This window comes from Lepidochelys kempii, chromosome 1 (genome assembly GCF_965140265.1).
Source record: "Lepidochelys kempii isolate rLepKem1 chromosome 1, rLepKem1.hap2, whole genome shotgun sequence".
Classification (NCBI taxonomy): Eukaryota; Metazoa; Chordata; order Testudines; family Cheloniidae; genus Lepidochelys; species Lepidochelys kempii.
In genome coordinates, this window is record NC_133256.1 from 302,433,442 (window position 1) to 302,454,423 (window position 20,982).

Consider the following 20,982-nt stretch of genomic DNA (forward strand, 5'->3'; position numbering starts at 1 on the left):
TTTGGGCATCTAGGAGTAGCCTATGATCTTTCTAAGTTATATGGCTGTGTTTCAGATGTTGACCACATTTCTCTAAGCATGGGTGTCAATATATATTCTGCCAGTTCCTCCAGCTGCACATCCTAACAGCCTATGTTGTCCCATTGTTGTCTAGATTAACTTGTAGCCAGTTAGTCTTCACCTAAACACCTAATTCAATGATGGAGCTGATATCCATGTGATTAAACTAGTAAGCCAGGTGATAAATGAATTGATCATGAATCTTTGACCATCTTGCCAGCATTTCCCCTCTATTCCATCTCATTAGAATTAGTCCAAAATTCTGACCCCCCTCCCGCACCAAACAATTTCAAACAACTACTGTTTTATTTTAATCTGCCACAGAAAAGTTTTTTCTTTCTTTCCTCAAATGTGAAAATTATTCCCATGTCCCATATCTGATATTACACCTGTCCAAGTCCTTGGATGTGGAAAGATTCAGCCTGTCCCAATGATATTTCTATAGTGAAAAATATTGTAAATGTAAAATCAGATATTTTGGGACCCTATGAAGCAAGAAACAGGAGTCTTATATCATTGGATAGGGAAGATTCTAGTTTCCTAATGGGGTCAATCCATCCTGTCTAGCTGTGAATGAGGCAGAGATAATCAGACTTTAAATTCAGAGAGGTTTTTTTGTGTGTATGTGTGTGTGTGTGTGGGGGTAAGCTGTTTTAGATCATCTTTAGGGGAGTTAAGAATGGAATTTATGGTAAGTAAGGTATATAAGCCTAATAAATGTTATGGACTTTCTAAAACATACCTAAGATACTTTTTCTGTAACATCCTGTGTACAAAATACATGGTACTGTGGGTTAAAGAGTTTTATCAACACTCATTTAAGATCACCTGCGTAACTCACTTGTGGTTTCATCAGCTGTGGTGAAGGTCATGCAGATAAAACCTTTGCACCACACCACGTAATTACGTTTCTACCAAATTCATGGCCGTGAAAAACATGTCACGGACTGTGAAATGAGACCTTCCCTGTGAAATCTAGCTATTGGAGGGGCAGCGGAACGGCAGGGCTGGGGGCACCTACCATTCACTGGGGTTCAGCGGCTAGTCCACCGGGCTGAGGAGGGACAGACCTTCCTTTTCCCCTGCACGGCCACTCTCGGGGTGAGATCAGACCAACCTCCAGCTGCAGGAAGCTCCACTGCTGCGCTGCTTTCAGAGTCAGGTCTGAAGGCAGTAGCCACGGAGCTTCCTGCAGCCAAGGGAGATTTCCAGAGGTGGAGTGTGTGTCTGATCTCCTGCGTGCTGCTAGGAGCGCCCCTGCCAGGGGCTCCTAACTGCTAGTCCCGGCCGGGCAGGGGCGGGACAGGACTTCCTCTTCTCCTGCATGACTGCTCTTGGGGGGAGATCAGACTCAACTTCTGGGTACCTCCCCTGGCTGCAGGAAGCTCCATGGCGGCTGCCAGCTCTGAAGGCTCCCAGCAGCATGGGGGAGAAAAGATCTACCTCCACCTCCAGGAATCTCCCCTGGCTGCAGGAAGCTCCGTGACTGCTGCCTTCAGAGCCAAGTGGGGTGGCAATCCCATGACCCCCCCTACATCAGCTTTGCGAACCCCCCACCCCCAACCTCTTTACATATATAGTTAGTGTATGTACACCCTCTTTACTGTTTGTAAAGGCCTAACCTACTATACACGTGTTCTGGAGATATTTCCCAGCACCTTCTATCCCATAGGTCTCGTGTAAAATTCAGTTGCTTCCTGAGTGGAAGTCAAATTTAAATCAAGTGAAGTATTTGTACATCTAATGGGACAACAAATTTTATCCGTGAAGTAATGTCTTTGACATAGAGTTGCACTAGGGATGGTACTGAGCTAATGCATACATAAAATCAGTTTTTCAGAAAAATGTAATTTTCTAACCTTAAAATGGATACACATGTAGCAAGTAGGCTGGAAAAGATGTATCAGTAATTCCCATTTTACCGATTTTCACTTTGGAGGTTGTTGATCTTCATGGCCGTGATTTCAGTCCTGGGTTCAACCAGCAGATTTTGACTATCTCTACTAGCTATCTGGAAGAGGATGAGCCACAAAGCTATAAGGGGGGACCTCAATTTTCTTTCCTCTTGTGAAATGGGGTCATGGTATGAAAAAGGCTGAGAACCAATGATTTAAATAATTGGGAATAAAAGTACACAGTAGACACATGGTTGTGCACTGTTATACTAACATGCTGCTTCTCTCTTTTTGTTGTTGTGTTTTTGTTGGGGACAATATTTCCCAGTATTTTTAATTTTTTGTATTTCATAGGGTTCATTCTGGGAAATGGTGTAATGCAACATCATGTCCCCTAATTTAATGTGTGCAGAGTGCATTTCACCAAACTTTTGTGCAGAGGCGATCTTTGCTGAGATTTCAGCTCTTATACATGCACATTAATTATTTGTATTATAGTAGGGACTAGAGGCTTCAACAGAGATCAGGCTTCTGTTGTGCTAGGTGTTGTGGAAACACATGGTAAAGGACAATCACTGTCCTAAAAAGGACAGCTGCTGAATAATGGATTTTTGGTTCACTAGTAATTCTGGGGAAAAAAAGTTGTTATGTTTTGGGTCAAACCATTTTTTTTTAAGCAAATCAAAAAGTAGAAAAAACATCAGGTCAGGTTGAAACAAAATGTTTTGTTTCTTCCCAACTCTGAATTTCTTTATTTTGATTTGAGGCATTTTGACAAAAGGAAAAGAGGAATAGCTTCACTCAACAGTGCCAAACCAACCTGATCTCCTTGCCAAACCAACCTGATTTCTTTCTTTGAGAAAGTAACAGATTTTTTAGACAAAGGAAACACAATGGATCTCATTTACCTGGATTTTAGTAAGGCATTTGATACCGTGCCACATGGGGAATTATTAGTTAAATCGGATAAGATGGGGATCAATAGGAAAATTGAAAGGTGGATAAGGAATTGGTTAAAGGGGAGACTACAACGGGTCCTACTGAAAGGTGAACTGTCAGGCTGGAGGGAGGTTACCAGTGGAGTTCCTCAAGGATCGGTTTTGGGACCAATCTTATTTAATCTTTTTATTACTGACCTTGGCACAAAAAGTGGGAGTGTGCTAATAAAGTTTGCAGATGATACAAAGCTGGGAGGTATTGCCAATTTAGAGAAGGCCAGGGATACCCTACAGGAGGATCTGGATGACTTTGTAAACTGGAGTAATAGTAATAGGATGAAATTTAATAGTGAGAAGTGTAAGGTCATGCATTTAGGGATTAATAACAAGAATTTTAGTTATAAGCTAGGGACGCATCAATTAGACGTAACGGAGGAGGAAAAGGACCTTGGAGTATTGGTTGATCATAGGATGACTATGAGCCGCCAATGTGATATGGCTGTGAAAAAAGCTAATGCGGTCTTGGGATGCATCAGGAGAGGTATTTCCAGTAGGGATAAGGAGGTTTTAGGACCGTTATACAAGGCACTGGTGAGACCTCACCTGGAATACTGTGTGCAGTTCTGGTCTCCCATGTTTAAGAAAGATGAATTCAAACTGGAACAGGTACAGAGAAGAGCTACTAGGACGATCCAAGGAATGGAAAACTTGTCTTATGAAAGGAGACTCAGGGAGCTTGGCTTGTTTAGCCTAACTAAAAGAAGGTTGAGGGGAGATATGATTGCTCTCTATAAATATATCAGAGGGATAAATACCAGAGAGGGAGAGGAATTATTTAAGCTCAGTACCAATGTGGACACAAGAAGAAATGGATATAAACTGGCCACTAGGAAATTTAGAGTAGAAATTAGATGAAGGTTTTTAACCATCAGAGGAGTGAAGTTTTGGAATAGCCTTCCAAGAGAAGCAGTGGGGGCAAAAGATCTATCTGGCTTTAAGATTAAACTTGATAAGTTTATGGAGGAGATGGTATGATGGGGCAACATGGTTTTGGTAATTAAATATTCATGGTAAATAGGCCCAATGGCCTGTGATGGGCTATTAGATGGGGTGAGATCCGAGTTACCCAGGAAAGAATTTTCTGTAGTATCTGGCTGATGAATCTTGCCCATATGCTCAGGGTTTAGCTGATTGCCATATTTGGGGTCTGGAAGGAATTTTCCTCCATGGCAGATTGGAAGAGGCCCTGGAGGTTTTTCGCCTTCGTCTGTAGCGTGGGGCACGGGTCACTTGCTGGAGGATTCTCTGCTCCTTGAAGTCTTTAAACTATGATTTGAGGACTTCAGTAGCACAGGTGTGAGGTTTTTTTTGTAGGAGTAGTGGGTGAAATTCTGTGGCCTGCGTTGTGCAGGAGGTCAGACTAGATGATCATAATGGTCCCTTCTGACCTAAATATCTAAGAAAAAAAAACAGTGGAAGGAGCGCCCCCCTTATAACCTGGAGGAAGATGAAGAAGCCATTGTCTCCCTTATAACGTTTAGCCCAGTGATTAGGGAACTCACCTGGGATGTGGGAGACCGAGGTTCAATTCTCTTCTGTCTGATGTGGAGAAAAGATCTGTACTTAGGTCTCCCACATTGTAGGAGAGTGCCCTGACCACTGGGCTATGGGATGTTATGGGGCAATTTTCTCACAGTCTCCCCTGTTGAAGCTATTCCACTTCTTATGAATAACTGAATATTCATTGGAGCAGAGCCCTGAACTAGGTTCTCTCATATCGTAGGTGAGTGCCTCCCCTGGCTATCGGATCATTCTCACGCTCTTTCCCTGGCTATTCATTGCCAGTCATAGAGGCAATTCACAGTTAAGAATAAACTATTTGCCAAAAATATTTCACCCAACTCTACTGAAAAGTTTACATTCTAAATAGACAAGTATACAAAATTTTGAAGTGGAAACAGAGGAACACGTAGGAGAAGGAACTTGCCTAAAGTCAGACAGCAGGTCAGTGGAGCCAAGAATGGATCCCCCATCTTCTGTCTCCCCATCTGGTACACTGTCCACAGAGCCATACTGCTTCTCAAATTCAGCTTCTTGAGTTAAAGGGTAAAACACCATTAACAGTCATTAGTTGTAACAGGACTTACTGTCTATCTTCTTTTGAAGGTCTCCATCCACTAGAGGGAGTGACTATTACACTGTACATATTGTGACCCAGTATGTTAAGCTGGCAAAGAACAAAAATACCTTTATAAGGCTAAATTCCCCACTGCAATGTGTAGAAAGAACAGTGATAAATATAGATAGGTATAGACTTGTAGGAAGCTTTTAGACCTTTTTTTTTTTTTACATGAAAGTCAGGTGTTATTTCATGGAGTTGCAAGAGGGACTTCTGCAGGTGCATACTGATATCTAAGCAAAGTTTCTTTTTGTTGATATAAGCTTTTTCTTCACATAAAGTAGAGATGTGTTAGATATGGAAACATTCAGTTCACTAGCACAAAGAGGTGTGTTTTTCCATACACAATGTAATTTGCTTCTGCTATTATGCAGAATAGTGTGAAGGACCTGGTATATTCCTCTGACAAATCTGGTATAGAGAGAATTAATTAACGTGGGTTTTCCTATAAATGACATGCCATTTTATGATAGCAAAAAGTTTTTGTTCCTGATATCAATCATTCACTCTCTGCCAGTTCAGAAGGCTTCCCTGAAGGACTATACATTGATCTGCACATACCCAAAATACAGCAAAAACATAGCTGTATTCTGGAGATTAAAGCGAAAAAGATGTGTTTAACAATAAGAAGAAATATTAAAATACAAAATACAAAATCACCTGCTCATCTACCAATGTGATATATGCCAGCATGTGCCAGCAATGCCCCTCTGCCATGTACATTGGCCAAACCGGACAGTCTCTACGTAAAAGAATAAATGGACACAAATCAGACATCAAGAATTATAACATTCAAAAACGAGTCGGAGAACACTTCAACCTCCCTGGACACTCAATTACAGACCTAAAAGTCGCAATTATTCAACAAAAAAAACAGACTCCAATGAGAAACTACAGAGCTGAAAATAATTTGCAAACTGGACACCATTAAATGAGGCTTGAATAAAGACTGGGGGTGGATGAGTCATTACACAAACTAAAAACAATTTCCCCATGCTAATTTTCCCCCTACTGTTACTCACACCTTCTTGTCAACTGTTTGAAATGGGCCATCCTGATTATCACTACAAAAGTTTTTTTCTCCTGCTGATAATAGTCCACCTTAATCGATTACTCTCATTAGCGTTGGTATGGCAACCCCCATTTTTCATGTTCTCCGTATGTGTGTGTGTGTGTGTGTGTATATATCTATATCTTCCTACTGTGTTTTGCACTGCATGCATCTGACAAAGTGGGCTTTAGCCCACGAAAGCTTATGCTCAAATAAATTTGTTAGTCTCTAAGATGCCACGAGTACTCCTTGTTCTTTTTGCTAGTTTTTAAGGTTTGCTTAGCAAGGAAACTTGGGATACACAAAAGCTGACCAGCATTTGGGTAAGAGTTGAACCATATTGGAAATTCATTAGGTGAGACCATGGACTCTAAAAGATGAAATCAGCTGGGGACTTGAGACAGAGATTGGACATATGGCCCTCTTTTTCAGCTACTTTTACATGGTTGGCTTGGGAGAATGGAGCCTGGGAAAATGTTGTTACTTTGTTTCCTCATTTTGTTATTTTATGTGGTCCAACTATTTGGATTAGATAGGTTTGCTGCCTGCCTTCTGGGTTCAAAACTAATTGAGTTTGTTAGCGTGCTGTAAACTAAACGGCAATGGGATGGAAGGAAAATTTCTATGAAACTCAAAAGAATCAATTGTGTACTTCCAATCTGAAATTACCATTGGCCTGACTCCCTAATGCCCTTCAGCTTGAGTAGTCAGTTACACCAGTGTAAAGTTGGTGTAAAATGCTACCCATTTTGTACCTGTTTTTCATGATGAAAATGATTATATAAGACATAGGCAACAGAGAACCAGACACTACAATTTTGTGTAACAGAAGGGGAGCATGAAGAATAGCAAGAATATTTATTAGTGATGGGCAACTCTAAATATAGGAGGTTGGTTTGGATGAGCACCAAAACCTCAGGTACTTATCTGAACCTATCTAAACTATTATGAATTTCTTGGTACTGTAAAATGAGAATATATGTTTGGCTCCTGAGGCTATGTTTAGCTTATAATGAATCCTAACCATGAAGTAGGTGACTGATTTGCATGTTTTTAAATGCTTGATGTAGGAAGATGATATATAAATCAAATGGTTCACACCCCCCGCCTCACCAAATATACTGTATACGTATATAAATATATTTTTCAGTAAATACACTGAATTGTGTTTAAAATAAATCATTGTAGTCACCTGATACAGGACCCAAAGTGACAGACTTACACCTTTCTCTATTCCTTTCCCCTTGATAACTTAAAGGCTGAAGAAACTTCATCCTTATCTGCTGGAGAAGTGAAAGACGCTCCTTGGAGAAAGAGCCAGTGTAAGCAGAAAGACAAAGACTACTCCTTCCTCAACACAGGGAGGTGAAGAAGGGACCCCAAGGAGATGTAAGTAATTTATAATGTATCTGTGGCTCCGACTGATTCTAATGTGATATTGTATGCTATGCATGCTACAATACTATTGACTGGTATTGTTTAAAAAGCAAAATAGAGCATTGGAAAATGCTGTAGTGGTTGCAGAAAGTTTGAAAGTGTGTGCCCTTGTGGATGTGATAGTCAGCTCCAGAATATTAGTTTTTTCTCTCCTATTAAGTGGTACAATTTTTTGTTTTTGTGAAAATTGTGCACTGGCAATAAAAATCAGAAGCACACTTTTTTACCACTTTATAACTTTAAATCTTTGTCTCTTTTTTTAAAAAAAAGAGAAGAAGCATGTTTTTGTGCTAGTGAATGGTAGTACCAGTCTTGGAGATCAGACGCTGTTGGGCAGTGTGAAGTAAAGGAACACTTCTCTTTTTACTTTGCTGGGTGATCATTGATGCTGAAATCTTAATCTCATTCAGAGCTCTGATGTACTGCACGGTTCGTAATTTTGGTTATAGATTCTAATGCTTTGTTACTGTTTCCTGTTGAGCATTTCACATTATGGAAAAAGAGTTTTTTTACAATGTTCATTCTAAATTCCAACCACAATAGGAAATATTCCAAACCAATAGGAAGTAAAGAGTTGTCTTTTAACTTCTTGTACTAAAGGTTACGAGGAACACGATGTATTTAAATTATCTATTGCTATTTTTGAAAGCTTAAAAAATGTTATCCTGACTTTTGTCTGGCACCAAGAATTAGACCTGGATTAGATGATATCACGTTAATGCTGTCATTGGAGTAAATGACATGTGCAAAGACATTCTTTCCCTCCCCAGGAAAGTATAGCATAGAGTAAGCTTTTCTGAGTGAGTGTTTGTTTGTTTTGGAGAGGTGGGAGAAGTAGGAGGAGGCAGGGCTTTGCACACCATTTCATTTTGTGCCAATTTTATAATGGTTTTCTCCCCATCTCCCTTCCTCTTTCATTTCATTTACCCTCTCAGTACAGATTTTGCCTCTGATTTTGGCTGCAATGCTAGTAGCTGTCTGTAAAAGTTATGAGAGCTTAAAACATTATTCATTTTTATTTTGTAAGTGCTGATGATATGCTATGCTCGGCACATATAGCATGAAAGCCCATTGAAGTCAGTGAAAAGACTCCTTTTGACTTCAGTAGATTTTAGGTCAAGACAATAATTAAAAGGAAATTCAGAAACATAACCTAGATTTAGTTGTTAAAAATGAACACTTTTTTCTTTTGAGTGTGAAAGGGATGGTATGACTAAATTATTATCCTATATATATATAAGAGAAAGAAGTAGGCAAAAATACCCTGGGCCTGATGAATTGACCCTAGGATACTTAAGGAACTAGCCAAAGCAAACTTGGAACCATTAGTGATTATCTTCAAGAACTAATGGAGGATGAGTGAGGTTCCAGAAGACTGAAGAAGGGCAAATACAGTACCTGTCTTTAAAAAGGAGAACAAAGAGGACTAGGTGAATTATAGACCAGCCAGCCAAAGTACTACACTCAAGAAGGAAAAATCAGATGTATAAATACAAAATGGGAATCACTGGCTGGACGGTAGTACTACAGAAAAGGATTTGGGACATGCAGTGTTGCAAACAGAATATGACCCATAATGTGATCTCATTCTGGCATGTGTTAACAGGAGTGTTCTATAAAAGACGCAGGAGGTAATTGTTCCACTCTATTTGGCACCGCTAAGGCCTCAACTGGAGTACTGGGGCCTGCTCTAGGTGCCATGCTTTAATAAAAAGGTGGACAAATTGGAGAGAGTCTAGAAGAGAGCAACAAAAATGATAATAGGTTTAGAAAACAAGACCTATGAGGAAAGGTTAAAAGATGTGGCATGTTTAGTCTTGAGAAAAGATGATTGAAGGAGACCTGATAACAGTCTTCAAATATATTAAGGGCTATTATAAAGTGGACTGTGATCAGTTGTTCTCCATGCCCACTAGGAGAGGTAGGACAAAGTGTTATCAGCTTAATCTGCAGTAAGGGAGATTTAGGTTAGATATTAGGAAAAGCCTTCTAACTATAAGGTACTTAAAACCTGGAATAGACTTCCAAGGGAGGTTGTGGAATCCCCGTCACTGGAGGTTTTGCAGGCAGGTTAGACAAACACCTCTCAGGGATGGTTGAAGTATAGTTGGTCCTGCTTCAACATTGAGGATGGACTACAATGACCTATTGAGGTCCCTTCCATCTCTACATTTCTATGATTTTATGAACAAATCATTAATAGGAGCAAGCACTCACCTTATGAAACAAAGTGTATGACTTTTATTATGAGCAGAGCTGGTAGAAAACCTATTGTTAAGGTTACCTTACACTTTCAACTATAAGACCCTGTTTTCAGTGCTCATAACTTTGCCAAACTTTAGCTATCCAGGCTGAAGTTCTCCATGTTGGGTGTCTCCTCAGGCTGAACTGTTTTTTTGAAAATTTTAGCAAGAATGGTTCTGCCATTTCTGACAATTGTTAGGGAAAAATTTGTTGTTTTGCCTTTTAAAAAAAGTCTTTCAACTGTTTGCTTTGGGATGGAGACTTGAAATTTGATCTTGGGTCACCATTGGATCAGGGATGTGCCTTTTGCCATTCCTGTGAAAATCCATCCTAATTTGCCTTAATTATAAGCCTCTGTAAATTGCCATTTATACATGCAAAGTAGAGGCGGGTTAGAGTTTGTCAGCAAGATTTTCAAAACTTTCTTTGTGTACTGAGGCTGTTGTCATGGATTCAGAGATTCTAAGACCAGAAGTGACCATTATGATTGTCTAGTCTGACCTCCTGTGGCCATAGGACTTCCACAAAGTAATTCCTAGAGCAAGTCTGTAGGACCCTAGTCTCATTTGATACATAAATTAGGAATTGTATAATGAATGAGGACGGGGAGAAAGGATGGTCTTGTGGTTTAGTAATTGAGTGCTACCCTGCAGAACTGGATTCTATCTCTGTCTCTGCCACAGGCCTTCCTTGTGCTCTGAACCAAGAGTATAAGGGGCGATGCAGACAGTTGCCTCTCCAGTTCCTTCTTACCACTGCAGGGCCCAAGTCAGAATTCTCTATGTCCACAGATACCTCCTTGTTTCTTCATCTTCTTCAGAACCTGTTTAAATACCATGTATTAATCACCCACATGTGGAATGCACATAGGAACTAGCACTCGAAGAAGAAATGGAGGTTTCTTACCTGAAACTGGATATTCTTCTAGATATGTGATCCATATCCATTACTCATCCTCCTTCCCCTCTGCTTCATGTCCTTATGATTCATGGTTAGAGAGGAACTGGAGAGATGTCAGTCTGCACTTCCCTTTGTACTCTGTTTCAGAGCATGAGGAGGGCAAGTATGCAGGTGCAGACTAAAGGACATTGCTTACTGGAAATCTATCTCAGCCACATGGTGCACATGCAGACCCACATGTGGAATACACAGAAGGTCCACACATCTCAAAGAACCTCCAGTTACTGGTAAAGGACCTCCTGTCGCACTGCTTGGTATCACTGTGGGTTCCACTTCAGGGCAGACTGTTTAATAATATTGAAGTTAACCCAGTGCCAGCTATGGTTGTAATGCTAAGGCGTTACACCAGCTAATCACACTGCTGATTAATTCACTAGGCTTTTGCCTGTCTCATTATAGAGTTTAAACAGTCCCCTGGGAAACCCCTGTCCCATTTGACACCAAGTAAGTGGACCCCTGTGATATTAGGCTCTTTTCATTGTAATGTCACAAAGTCAAAGTTCCTCTGTTCCAAAATGACCAAACACATGCCACAGGTCAATTCCTCCTTAGATCTCCCTCGTGTATCAAATAAGACAACGGTCAGTCTGATACTGTAATAATCATATGTAGGCTTTATTAATTAAATGATAATAAAGCAAGCGATATTTACACAATACTAAGAATAGTAAAGACACAGACAGACAAAGACATAAACTTTGGTTACTATCTTATAAAACTTCTGTTCAACATAACAGAGTCTTATAGGTTCAGCTTCTCAGGTTTATCCCAGCTGTGATGGCTAGGGGTCTTTTACCTGGCAGACAAAGTCCTTGCCTCTTAGGGTCCAGTCTGATTAAAAAGAACCTTGTTTCCTTCCACTTGGCAGCTTTTATCTGAAAATCCTGCCAGATGATCGTTCTGACTCCAGGGCTCACAGATGCAAAGATGGTAGTCAGGGGTCCAGGAGGTAATTATTTGGTGAAGTCCACCTGTGTGACTTATCCATGGGATGGAAGCTTCCCCTTCTCCTTTGTCCTGTAAACTGATTTCTACCTGCTGTATTGAGAATCGAGGCTACCCATTCAGTGAGCACTGTCTATCTTAGGCACTGAATGAGAGAGAGATTTTTATGGAAAAATACTGTATGATCATTTAAAGACAGCTTATGCACATGGGGGCTGAGTTCGGGTAGCACAGGCATTTCATAACTTTTGAGAGCTTGAGTTTGCAACCTTAATATTCTTGTAAAATACAATTGTATGTAGGGTATCTTTGTACTTTGGCAGCTCTTTGGGTGGTGCCTTGATGCCAGGTAACACCCCTACTGTATTAATTAAGAAGTAATAATAGCAGTGTATTACTGCACCCATATATGATGATGGCCAAAATTTTCGAATGGGTGCTTATGGGAACTGCAGGTACTTAGCACTTTTGAAAATCAGGTCACTTATCTGAATATCTTAAATATGGACTTGGGAGCCTAACTTTAAGCACTGAATTTTGAAAATTTTGTACAGCATGTGTCCAATTTGAGTGACAGATCATAGTCTGGTATTGCATGCAGGACCTTGTCGAATACCCATTGAATTCAATGGGAGACTTTCCTTTGAGTTCAATAGAGGTTGAATTGGACCCAAGTAGAGTAAATGATCCTAGAACATTTGCCAACTAAATGGCCTAATTGAGTCCTTTTTCACTGCAACACAGGGCCTCTTTGTGTATTGTGAGGTGTTCACTCATGAGGTATTCATTTTTTAGTCCCTTCTGTTTTCAGATGCCTTAACAAGGCCTCTTTCAACACAATGACTGAGAGTTTACCATGTAAGGTAGGGATATCCTATTTAGATTGCTTTTGACATAGATGCTCTTCTATGAGGCTGTGTTGTAATATAAAGTTATGCTGTTATATATCCCCTGCTCTTTTTGAAATGTGCTTTGGGATTTTTAAATTCCTTTTAGGCAGTGGATCTTGATTTTAGGTTCTCCGGGTATTCAGCTTCACCATTTCTTCCATCTATCATCTATCGCTCCAGTTTACCTTTAGGGTATGAAGCCAAGTCATGGTGTGGGACTTGAATATGTGACCTATCTCAGAGGCAAAAATGTTACCATTGTCATTGACACAGACAATAACATTTCTTTCATTTGAGTGAATAAACAGAATTCTTTTTGGAATTGATAATTTATTTCCTCGTCTGTGTGTGCTGATGGTAATGCATTTTCCATGTTGAAGAAATGTTTAATGTTAATCATCAGCAAAATGTCCTTTCAAATAGCATTTTAACATTAGTAATGAAGTGAATATTGCTATGAAATGTACTAATTTGTTTTTCCCCCTGTATTTTTGAGCTTTACAGGCCGAGAAATGGAAATATTTTAATTTGTTATCTTCATACTATACTTTTTTATAGGAAGGAAAAGGAAATGAATGAGTAAGAAAAAGATGCCTTTATTTTAAAGTAGATTTTACATTTTTTTGTCCAATATTGTACGACGCAAAAGACGTTACATTAAAAAAAAATTCTGCTGCTAGTAGCTCGCTTTTACAAAAATATTATTTGTAGGCTACATATTTAAATGGAAGTGACTAGACTGCATGTTTTCAGGTTGTTTGAAAATAAATAAAGAGCAGTTTGACACCTTATTGGGTAATGATTATATAGTGCTTGACATTAAATCAGTGTTTACTAACAATTACAATTATCATCGAATGTTAGATTTTTTCCCTATAATTAAAATGATGGCAAATGTTGCCTTTTTAATGGCAACTACTGTATTTAACTTATGATGATGGCATACGGACTTCATTGTTTTGCTCTTTTGCCAGTTTTAGTTTCTGTAATTCTGTGTTGTGTGATCATAATAGGTCTATAAAGGCTAGAGGGAATGTGTATTAAGCAATTTTCTGCCTAGGGGTTGTACATATGTTGCTTAATACACATTCCCTCTAGCCATAGAGATTGTATGTGCGTATGACACAATTGTAGTATAATTTTGTAATTCAATATCTTTTATTTATAATTTGCCTGTTTTCATTTATTAAAACTATTAATTTGGACAGCTGGATTTACTCCGATACTGTATTTCTCCATGTAAATGGGCTAATCAGAACATGTGTGTACTATTTTGAGTTTCTCACTTGGAACACTACTCTTGCATGGGGGATCACAAGCTGTCAGCCTCCACCCCAAACCCCACTTCACCTCCAGCATTTATAATAGTGTTAAATATTTAAATAAGCATTTTTAATTTATAAGGGGCGTCGCACTAAGAGGCTTCTGTGTGAAAGGGGTCACCAGTACAAAAGTTTGAGAACCACTGGCCTAGGCACACAATTTCCCTTTGCTCTGGCTTACCATATTTACTGGTATCACTAAAATAACAAGATGCCAATGCAAAGCAAAGCCACAATAAGTTTTTTATTTCAGGAATCTTTGCCCAACCTGAAGTAAGGATTCGCCATCAAAGGAATATTTGGTATTGTTCATTGTCACCTACTCCAAAGCAAAGTCAGCCTGTGGGCTATCCTCAAATGAGGGAAATGCCCCCATGTTAATAATTCCTAGACAAGTACTTTCTTTTTATTAGCATGCCCTTTGGCACGATAGTGCCTATCAATACTTAGATCTTAGAAGTGGTGAACCATGTGCTATAAACATGATCATAACATTTCCCCAGAAACAATGCTGTGATCATTATCCCAAAGCTTTCTGGCTCAGATCCCCACCTGATGTAAATAAATGCAGATCCACTGAAGCTGGCCCTCTGTTTAAAATTGAGTTCTTTGATTTGTATAAGTAGGGGCATAGCGAGCAGATCGAGGGACGTGATCGTTCCCCTCTATTCGACATTGGTGAGGCCTCATCTGGAGTACTGTGTCCAGTTTTGGGCCCCACACTTCAAGAAGGATGTGGATAAATTGGAGAAAGTCCAGCGAAGGGCAACAAAAATGATTAGGGGACTGGAACACATGAGTTATGAGGAGAGGCTGAGGGAGCTGGGATTGTTTAGCCTGCAGAAGAGAAGAATGAGGGGGGATTTGATAGGTGCTTTCAACTACCTGAAAGGGGGTTCCAAAGAGGATGGCTCTAGACTGTTCTCAATGGTAGCAGATGACAGAACGAGGAGTAATGGTCTCAAGTTGCAGTGGGGGAGGTTTAGATTGGATATTAGGAAAAACTTTTTCACTAAGAGGGTGGTGAAACACTGGAATGCGTTACCTAGGGAGGTGGTAGAATCTCCTTCCTTAGAGGTTTTTAAGGTCAGGCTTGACAAAGCCCTGGCTGGGATGATTTAACTGGGAATTGGTCCTGCTTTGAGCAGGGGGTTGGACTAGATGACCTTCTGGGGTCCCTTCCAACCCTGATATTCTATGATTCTATGATTCTATGATTTTATGGGCTTCCCCTACCCCCCCATTTGGAGAACTTTGAGTTGATATATAGGGTTGTTTTCCACCCTCCACTAGTTTAAGGATGCTCAACTTTGAAAGGCATCATCTGTGCTATCACAACAGCCTATCAGAGAGAGCCTAGTTTTGAAAATTGTAAAACTCCAGTTCCGCCAAACTGCTTCTGAACAGTATGTGATGGGTTAGTGTATATACGTGTCGGTATCAATTTTCTGTTTTGTTAAAGTGTTAGCCAATGCATCTGTTACAGATATGTTATATATCTCTCTTTTGTTCTCTCCCCCCACCCACATTAATAACCATTATTCGAAATATCCCATAACAGTACAACTTGGGATTTGGCAAAGGCAGATAGGAAAACCATCAAAATCAAGTTATGTAAGTACAGGTAGGGAGTGCCTTTATGGCCCAGCTAGTTTTTAGAATGCTGTGGTTGAAAACAGAGATAAGAGGGGTACACCATAATACCTGGAAAAAAAGGTGATTGGGAGATTTTAGTCTTGCTTGACATATACAGTGCCTTTTACGTGTAAAGAGGTCTGGTATCAATACAAGGGATTTGGGAGGGGGCGCGGGCGTGTATTTTGGACCACACCTTCTGTGTAAGATGAACTGAACATGCTGCGAGAACCCGGTTCCTAGAAGGATTGGTGATGCATTAACTCTTTCTTCCCTGTACCATACTGTTTTGTCTACAGACAATACATTGTCTGAGTGGGGCTATTTGGTCTCTTGAACATTATTAATATCGAACTGCAAGTGTAGTCAAAATCAATTTGCTATACATTTTAATCCATAAATACCTTTTTGAGTGGAAACCGCTCTGTGCCTTCACTGTTGTCTTTTTAGCTCCAGTGTGGACTGAGATTCCAGCGTGTGTTAGCTGAGGGCTAAACAGTGCAAAACAATCAAGCCTAGTTAATCCATGGGTCTCCCATTCAAATGGAAGCCCCTTAAGTCAATGAGTTATTTGCTGCCCAAGGGACCAGTTCATCCAAGGTGGATATGTAACCAAGCGATTGATCACCCGATGAGAAACTTCAAGCCACAGAGGAGAGTCATCTCATGAGGGTGCGTGAGACTCAAACTTTATAAAAGGAGGGCTGTCTCACTGACCAGGTCCAGAGAGAGAGGTGACCAGGATCAGAAGGCAAAGCTGGGCAGGAGAAGGAGGAGAAGAGGGTCCTGGGACCCTGAAAGCATAGGTGCTGGAACTAAGGGTGCTGCAGTACTCCCTGGCTTGAAGTGCTTTCCATTATATACAGGGGTTACAGTTTGGTTCAATGGCTCTCAGCACCCCCACTATACAAATTGTTCCTGTACCCCTCCCTGAAAGCACATTGGCCAAAACCCAAAGGGCTCTGAGTTGTAAGGAAACTGAACCAGGGATTTGCATGTAGGATTTTGTTTTTTCCTTGGATCTGATTATCTGTGAGTAAAGTTTGATAGGGTTAGAAATTCCTTTGCAAAGTCTGTATTGCCCTGGCTTTCATTGTCACATAGTCCCAAAAGGGGAAAACAATAATTTGGAAGGTACAGAGATTTGGTGGAATTGTGGCAACCGCTAGTGGGGAGGGTTGGGGGAGCCGGCATTAGTTTCAGAGCCTAAGCAATTGGACTATGAAGCTTCATCTCTCAGGGAGGGGTCTGAGGCAGGATATATGCCCAGAAGTCCAGAACCAGAGACAGTGCTTAGACCGTGCTCAGACCCATCAAGCCAAGAGCATGTGGGCCCTTAGATCTATCCACATGTACAGAAACCTGCTCAGTGTCCACCAGGGGAACCTAATTCAGGATTATAACACAGTAAATAGGGCAGATGTAGGGCTTCTGTATTATAAAAATTGCAGGTAAGGAAACTAATTTATCATATATTGAAGCAGTTCCCATCTCTCTGAGTAACAAAGTTTCCAGAGCACTGTCAGCTTGACTCAAAATTTGAAGTCAAATTTCTGTCTGGGCAGAAAGTGAAAGATGTTTTACCCATTGTCCCAAGTAATAAGAGGCTATTTTACAGAGGCTGACAGTATCTCAAATACTAGATATTTTACTCCTAAAATTATGCATGTACTCATTTATAATCCTTGTTTTTAAGTATAATTCTTATAGGGAAGGGAAGAGATGAGACACATGACAAGGGAAAACTACTTATCTGTAATTTGCTTTGTTATAGTTCCCTCTTTCTCATCCTACTTAAAGTGGATGGGAAAGTGGGTGATTGGCAATCCAGATTGGGTTGGGACACTGACAGTCTTCCTCCCTTTCTGCTTCCTGATAGGTGGAATCATGTTAGTGTAATGTGAGATAATTTTCCTTCAAGATGGGGAAAAGAAGGAGAACATGGCAAACTGAATTATTGGTAAAAAAATTTTCTTCTATAGGTGGAGGTCAGATAAAGAGGCACCTTTTAGAAGATTGGATGTCAAGGCACTTCACAAAAGTCATGATTTTATAGACTGATCTCATGCTACGTTTCATTGTAGGGGCCCGGCATTGAGCCAGCAAGTAGCTGGAATATGGTATGGAACATGCATTTTATAACTGAATGGAGTAGTCTTCATATATCAATAAACCTTTTGTAGGATTACTGTCTGTTGATAAACAGCTTCAATGTTATGCTCCAGAGTAAGAAATCTTTGAATAGTAGTGAAGGGATTTTTTTGTGTGGGATCCTTTGGGACATAAGGTACTACATATCTAATAATAGTATGTTGCACTTCATTAGAGGATTTCAAGGTACTTTATAAACATTAATGAATTAAGTATCACAATTTAATGAAGTGTGGAGTGCCACTAAGACTGCTTAAGTCATTAGCTGTGTTGCAGCAGAGGAATGAAATCTCCTTTGCAGTATTTTATGTCACCTGTCTGTGTTAGATGTGAAGAAATCAAAGCACAGAGAAATTAAGTGACTTGGTGAAGCACTAACTGCAGAACCTAGGGGACTGATCCAACTTCTGTCAAAGTCAATGGAAAGGCATTAATTTCAGTAGTAGCTGGATCACACCTCTAGGTAACTTGATTCCTAGTCCCATCCTTTAGCCATAGTATCTCTCTCCATTAACCATGCAAAGAACATGGCCAGTGCTAGAGCTCTCAAGGGCCTGATTTCCTCTCTAGGAAGAAAATAGTACTGCTGAGTACTTTCAATAAAAGGAAGTTAATTCTAGATATCCAGATTAATTTTCATGTACCACTCACCACTGTAGAATTTGAAATACAATATAATTTTATGGACAATAACACAAGTTGTTATTTTGCTAATGTAATGCATTTGGTAGATGCATATATATAGCGTAGCATTCTCATATTGTTTTGGATTTGCTATTATGCATATAATTGGACTAAACATCCTATTTGTATGGGGGAATCCATTCTTAAATTCATTTTGATTAGCATTATGGGTTACAAGTAAACACAAACAGCTCTTCAGGGAAAGAACTATTTACAAAAGATGGCAGTTTCACTAATACCGTGGTTAAGAAGTGTAAGAGCAGAAGCCATCTGTTTTGTGGAAGCCTAGACTAATTAAATAGTTATCACCAACAATGCTATTTAGGGCTTCTTAAATGTTTCTATATAGAAAAAATAGATGGGCTTGATAAGGGAACTGTAAAAAGGGCTTAGTTTTTTAACACTATAGTATTGATGCCTTGTGAAGTCTCTCTATTCTAAGTTAAAAGAAAAGGAGTACTTGTGGCACCTTAGAGACTAACCAATTTATTTGAGCATGAGCTTTCGTGAGCTACAGCTCACTTCATCGGATCCGATGAAGTGAGCTGTAGCTCACGAAAGCTCATGCTCACATAAATTGGTTAGTCTCTAAGGTGCCACAAGTACTCCTTTTCTTTTTGCGAATACAGACTAACACGGCTGTTACTCTGAAATCTATTCTAAGTTGTCTCAAATAGCCACCCTACCATTTAAGAGTTATTAGTAATAATTAAAAAATGTTCTTAAATATTGTTTCTGTTCTAGATCTCATACTAAGTAAAGTATTTTGTAGTGAAATCAGGAAATTGTTTCTCTCTCTCTCCTTTTTCTATATTAACAAATGCAAAAGTGTGGGTTCTCAGCTGACATAATTTTGGCTAAAATCTTAGTTTTAAATAGAAACTGAGTATGGTTATGCTAATAGATCCTCATTTGTAATTTACCTGCAGCTGCTAACATTCAATAATGGAGCCATACATCAAGGAGTTTTCTACAAAAACAGAAAAATATTAATTCTTCACCCTCAGATCTGCAAATCCAGACTGATGGGATTTCAGCTCTTCATCTTTTAGTGACAGGCAGTAGCATCAGTGGAATAAAACTAAATTTTGATCCCCTTTCTCTCCACCTCCTTTCCCCAGTTTTATTCTGACTGAAAGGGAGTGAGGCAGTTTTAGCTGATTTTCTTGTACAGAGGGGAGAGCCGTGCTATCCCAGGTCTTTTAGGGATAACAGCTGCTTTGGTGGAAGAGTTAAATGATGCTCTGATTCCCAAGGTGCATCTACTGCCTTCATTTACGCTGGATATTGTGGAAATGATTTCTGAGGTCTTTACTGAGGGCAGAACCTGTCACAGAACTGGAAGACACTCCAGCCATCCATTGTGAAGAAGAGTAGTTTTATTTTCCAGTTACAGAAGCAGAGGACACTGAACAGATTCTTCCAGATTTTTTTTTCCATTTTTAATTGATTTTTTTTACAACCAAGGGATTTGAAACAATTCATTACATACATATCTTAGAAGGCTAATCTTGCTAAGCATTCCAGACATGCATACGTTAATGTAAAGTCCTACAAAATTTATGAAGAAAAAGATGCCTGCAGGTATTTTAAAGTTGAGAACCTACTGTGTCTTTGTAAAAATTTGGCTTGAGGCCCTACAGCTAAATTCTCCAGTTCCTAAACTGTCCTTAGGTGAATGGCTGCTAATAGCTGAAGAGGAGCGGTCTGAGGCTCCATCCCTCCATCTGGTTGAAAATATCTGATAAGATCCAGACACAAAATTCACTCCACTTGATTATGCGGATGCAAATAATATTTATATAGCTTGCTGCCTTGTTTGTGGGTAAAAACAGACAAAATTGTGCCTGCAGTAACAGAGAATATCTGTAAAAATTGGTCTCCGAATGTTGGTTTAAAGGTTGTGTCCTTTTGAAGGATTTGAGGCGGTTTAGGTACTTATGTCACTCTAGGGACTTTGAGTGGTGTAAGGTTTTAAGGCAGGCTAAGTATTCCAGGAAGTTTAAGAGCTTATGGCATCGTAAATATTTAAGATGATTTAAAAGGTTATGTCCTCTTCAGTATTTGAGTTGGATTAAGTGCTCATATTGCCTTAAGGACTTTTCATTTTTTTCCTTAAAAATAACCTAGGAAATTAAATGCAAAAAACTGTGCTAATGCAACATGTAAGTTGCTAAGTTAATAAATGCAGATTCCAACAGCAGTATTAACTAGGTCCTGTTGCTCATAAAATACAGGAGAGCAATTATTCATCTTCTCAGACAACAGGAGTGTGCCTAGGTGAGAGGAAAGGTACATCACTCAAGTGATCTTGGGAGGAAAGCTGGAAGGGGGAAGGCTTTATGCCTTTGGAAGAGAGTGAACCAGGAAATGGCTCTTGCCTCATTTTTTGAATAACTTTCCTCTACAGAGGAAGCTGTGGTGTTCTTGTGTGAATGCTGTCCCTGGCCTACACAGAGACATTTACGTTTATCAGTGCCAGCTATGTTTTCACACCAAGTGGGTGTCTTATATTCTGAGTATAGGCTTTTATTTAGGTGTTTAAAGATGGATTTAGGAGCCTAACTTTAGACACCTAGATTTGAAAATGT

General features: G+C 39.7%; 1 protein-coding gene across 5 annotated transcripts in view; it reads left to right on the forward strand.

Moving 5' to 3' along the window:
- The window catches only part of FOXP2 (forkhead box P2), a 555,287-nt gene that overhangs the window by 68,030 nt on the left and 466,275 nt on the right, over positions 1-20,982 (forward strand). For all 5 annotated transcript variants that reach the window (XM_073328129.1, XM_073328128.1, XM_073328131.1 and 2 more), the window contains exon 2: positions 7,382-7,512. The gene's annotated coding sequence lies outside the window, so the exon portion shown is untranslated. The remainder of the gene's footprint in view (positions 1-7,381; positions 7,513-20,982) is intronic.